Raw genomic sequence first — 4,993 nt, 5'->3', positions numbered from 1 at the left:
GAGTCCAATGAAAGCTGCTGAATAATGTTCCCTTGTTAACATATTGAATTCCACCCCCTCTATATAGAATGAACTCCCTCAGCTTCATAGAGTCCAATGAAAGCTGCTGAATAATGTTCCCCTGTTAACATATTGAATTCCACCCCCTCTATATAGAATGAACTGATTCAGCTTCGTAGAGATTTAAATTATGTTTATATGTTTTAATTGTCTCAAGCCTAGGCGATGCTAAACTTTTGTCCACAGCTGTACATGATGTATCGTAATAGAGGTCTGTATCGCTTGTGATACGAGACCACAGCATAAAGAACTACAGCTCCCAGCATGCCTCGCCATTGCCGGCTGGCAGAGGCATGCTGGGAGCCTGTAGTTCATTCTATAGGGTGATGCTAAACCTTTGACCAGAGCGCTTAACTTACATCAGCTGAAGTCTCTTTATAGAGGAGACAGCGCCATCTGGTGGTGCTCTCCTTCGAGGCTGCTGCTCCCTCTCTGGAGCCTTGTTGACTGTCCAGTTTGTCTACGCAGGCCCCTCCAGTAACGTGCTTCAGAAGGTTGACGTCTCTTTGATCACTCAGGATATTTGCAACCAATCATATCGCTACAAGATATCTCCCAGGATGCTCTGCGCTGGGTACCCAGACGGGAAGAAAGACGCCTGTCAGGTGAGAGAGAGAGAGGGAGAGGGAGAGGGAGAGGGGGGAGAGAGAGAGAGAGGGAGGGAGAGAGGGGGGAGGGAGAGAGAAAGAGAGAGGGAGATAGAGAGAGAGGGAGAGAGAAAGGGGGAGAGAGAGACTCAGAGAGAGAGGGGAGAGAGAGAGAGAGGGAGAGGGAGAGAGAGAGAGGGAGATAGAGAGAGAGGGAGAGAGAGAGACTCAGAGAGAGAGGGGAGAGAGATAGGGAGGGAGGGAGAAAGAGGGGAGAGAGACAGCGAGAGAGACAGAGAGAAAGAGAGGGGGGAGAGAGAAAGAGAGAGGGGAGAGAGAGAGGGAGAGAGAAAGAGAGGGGGAGAGAGAGAGAAAGAGAGAGAGGGGGGAGAGAGAGAGAAAGGGGGTGAGAGAGACAGAGACACGGAGAGAGAGACCGGGAGGGAGGGAGGGAGAGAGAAAGGGGGGAGAGAGAGAGACAGCGAGAGAGACACAGAAAGAGAGAAAGAGAGAGAGGAGGGAGAGAGATCAGGGAGGGAGAGACAGAGAGAGAGAGAGACAGACAGAAAGAGAGAGCTGTAATGTTTAAGAAATCGTTCGTATATGAACTGTGATGTAATGGTGACGTTACACGCCCATTTTAAGCCTTTTGAAACAACCATTGGTTGCTGACCAAATGACTGACAGCGCCAAAGGCTTCAACAGCCAATCGGGGAGGGTGTTTATTTGGTTGTAGCCAAAACTAAAGTAAATTATTGACAGCCCCCTGGTGGTGACTCTGTGTATTGACAGCCCCCTGGTGGTGACTCTGTGTATTGACAGCCCCCTGGTGGTGACTCAGTGCATGACAGCCCCCTGGTGGTGACTCAGTGCATGACAGCCCCCTGGTGGTGACTCTTGTGTATTGACAGCCCCCTGGTGGTGACTCTTGTGTATTGACAGCCCCCTGGTGGTGACTCCGTGTATTGACAGCCCCCTGGTGGTGACTCTGTGTATTGACAGCCCCCTGGTGGTGACTCTGTGTATTGACAGCCCCCTGGTGGTGACTCCGTGTATTGACAGCCCCCTGGTGGTGACTCTGTGTATTGACAGCCCCCTGGTGGTGACTTTGTGTATTGACAGCCCCCTGGTGGTGACTCAGTGCATGACAGCCCCCTGGTGGTGACTCTGTGTATTGACAGCCCCCTGGTGGTGACTCAATGCATGACAGCCCCCTGGTGGTGACTCTGTGTATTGACAGCCCCCCTGGTGGTGACTCTGTGTATTGACAGCCCCCTGGTGGTGACTCTGTGTATTGACAGCCCCCCTGGTGGTGACTCTGTGTATTGACAGCCCCCTGGTGGTGACTCTTGTGTATTGACAGCCCCCTGGTGGTGACTCAGTGCATGACAGCCCCCTGGTGGTGACTCTGTGTATTGACAGCCCCCTGGTGGTGACTCTTGTGTATTGACAGCCCCCTGGTGGTGACTCTTGTGTATTGACAGCCCCCTGGTGGTGACTCAGTGCATGACAGCCCCCTGGTGGTGACTCTGTGTATTGACAGCCCCCTGGTGGTGACTCTGTGCATGACAGCCCCCTGGTGGTGACTCTGTGTATTGACAGCCCCCGTGGTGACTCTGTGTATTGACAGCCCCCTGGTGGTGACTCTGTGTATTGACAGCCCCCCTGGTGGTGACTCTTGTGTATTGACAGCCCCCTGGTGGTGACTCTGTGTATTGACAGCCCCCTGGTGGTGACTCTGTGTATTGACAGCCCCCTGGTGGTGACTCTGTGTATTGACAGCCCCCTGGTGGTGACTCCATGTATTGCAGGGAGACTCAGGAGGCCCACTGGTTTGCAAAGAGCCGAACGGACGCTGGTTCCTGGTGGGCGTGGTCAGCTGGGGGATCGGTTGCGGCCGGCCCAATTTCTACGGCGTTTACACACGGATCACCAAGATGGTGGACTGGATCGACGAGGTCACTTCCTGAAAGGAGTCTCATTCCCAGTCCTTCACCTTTTGATTTAGATAGGCAACCCTATTAAGGCTATTACTGGGTTTGAAAAAAAGACACAGTCTGGTTCAACCCTTCTGTTTTGTCTACACTAAAAAAAATCTGGTACGACGCTAGGATTAGAAACGTTGCAGAAGCTAGGCTTTTACAATGGGACGCTAACATAAGGGAGTCGCTGTGGACTGTGTGTGTGTGTGTCTGTGTGCGTTCTGCCCTGGTTAAACATTAAACTGCAGGGAGCTCGGAATGGGTTTGTAAATAAGAACTACAAATAAAGGGAAAGAAATATGAAGTGTGTCTCGTTCTTCACCTCTGAAAGGGTTGAATGCCCTGTAGTTCTGTGCAGGGTTTTATATCAGTGTTATACAGTGTGGTCCTGCCAGCATGCCCCTGTGTGCAGCACAGCACAGTGAGGCTCAGCCCAGCTCTATACTTTATATAGACACTGTGTGGGGTAGCTGCTGTAGTTCTGTACAGGGTTTTATATCAGTGTTATACAGTGTGGTTCTGCCAGCACTGCCCCTGTGTGCAGCACAGCACAGCACAGTGAGGCTCAGCCCAGCTCTATACTTTATATAGACACTGTGTGGGGTAGCTGCTGTAGTTCTGTACAGGGTTTTATATCAGTGTTATACAGTGTGGTCCTGCCAGCACTGCCCCTGTCTGCAGCCCAGCACACAGCAGGCCATGCCAGCGCACTAAGACTGAAGCAAAACATAATTAATAAACTGAAGGCAAAAAACGTGCTCCATGTTAGGGTGCATCGGAAAATTCCTGTTTGAACTTCTCTAATCAAGCCCTCCAGACATACAGGCTCTGTTGGGTAAACAAACTCACTAAACACACACACACGCAGAGTCCAACTCCAATTCAATCTGATGAAGAATGTCACCACCTGCTGGAGGATTGGAGAACTACACCACATCCGTTTCACTACATATCAGAAGCTTCACAAACCATCTTAAATCAAAAGGCAACGCAGACAGACAGACAGACAGACAGCGGCACTGCAATGGTTCTGTATTACACTGAGGGGCAATGGTAGCACAAGTATAGGGCAGCTACAATGGGGTGAGGCTGGTAGAATGGGACCACAGTGTGCTAACTATACCCTCAATGATCTTCAATGGCAGACAGACAGACAGCGGCACTGCAATGGCTCTGTATTACACTGAGGGGCAATGGTAGCACAAGTATAGGGCAGCTACAATGGGGTGAGGCTGGTAGAATGGGACCACAGTGTGCTCACTATACCCTCAATGATCTTCAATGGCAGACAGACAGACAGCGGCGCTGCAATGGTTCTGTATTACACTGAGGGGGCAATGGTAGCACAAGTATAGGGCAGCTACAATGGGGTGAGGCTGGTAGAATGGGACCACAGTGTGCTCACTATACCCTCAATGATCTTCAATGGCAGACAGACAGACAGCGGCGTTGCAATGGCTCTGTATTACACTGAGGGGCAATGGTAGCACAAGTATAGGGCAGCTACAATGGGGTGAGGCTGGTAGAATGGGACCACAGTGTGCTAACTATACCCTCAATGATCTTGAATGGCAGACAGACAGACAGCGGCGCTGCAATGGCTCTGTATTACACTGAGGGGGGCAGTGGTAGCTCCAGTCTGGAGTCTCTCAGGTTTTTAGGCAGCTCTTTAGGGTTTTGATTTATGAGGCTTGTTAAGGAGCTGCTGCGGTGGAGGAAGTGTTTATCCTGGCGCGGAAACAGAGAGAGAGAGAGGGGGAGAGACAGAGAGAGAGGGGAGAGAGAGAGAGGGAGAGAGAGAGGAGAGAGTGCAGAGACAGAGGAGAGAAAGAGGGAGATAGAGAGGGAGGAGAGAGCGGAGACAGGAGAAAGAGGGAGATAGAGATAGGGAGGAGAGAGAGGAGACGGGAGAAAGAGGGGAGAGAGGAGAGAGAGAGCAGCGACAGAGGGGAGAAAAAGAGGGAGATAGAGAGGGAGAGAGAGAGAGGGAGGAGAGAGAGAGAGAGACAGACACACTGAGCGGTATGCTCACCTATGCTTTAGTATTCGCTAAAGTGCTTTATTACACTTTGCTTAACTTTTACTATGGGACACTTTTATAAGGTTTAGTTTACCTTGTTTTTTAATGTGCTTTACCAGACCTCTCTGTGCTTTACAATGCTTCCCTATGCTTTACCACACCTCTCTGTGCTTTACAATGCTTCCCTGTGCTTTACCAGACCTCTCTGTGCTTTACAATGCTTCCCTATGCTTTACCAGACCTCTCTGTGCTTTACAATGCTTCCCTATGCTTTACCAGACCTCTCTGTGCTTTACAATGCTTCCCTGTGCTTTACCAGACCTCTCTGTGCTTTACAATGCTTC

The 4,993-nt window shown here is 50.7% G+C and overlaps 1 long non-coding RNA gene across 1 annotated transcript; it reads left to right on the top strand.

Annotated features, from left to right (window-relative positions):
- Positions 1-425: 425 nt before the first annotated feature.
- Positions 426-2,933, top strand: LOC131727810 (uncharacterized). Its single transcript, XR_009322307.1, has 2 exons — positions 426-665; positions 2,459-2,933. It is a non-coding gene; the product is annotated as an uncharacterized LOC131727810 (long non-coding RNA).
- The last annotated feature ends 2,060 nt before the right edge of the window (positions 2,934-4,993 follow it).

Source organism: Acipenser ruthenus, unplaced genomic scaffold (genome assembly GCF_902713425.1).
Source record: "Acipenser ruthenus unplaced genomic scaffold, fAciRut3.2 maternal haplotype, whole genome shotgun sequence".
In the NCBI taxonomy this organism is placed as follows: Eukaryota; Metazoa; Chordata; class Actinopteri; order Acipenseriformes; family Acipenseridae; genus Acipenser; species Acipenser ruthenus.
Note: the sequence above shows the minus strand (reverse complement) of the source record. Positions and strands in the feature narration are given on the sequence as shown.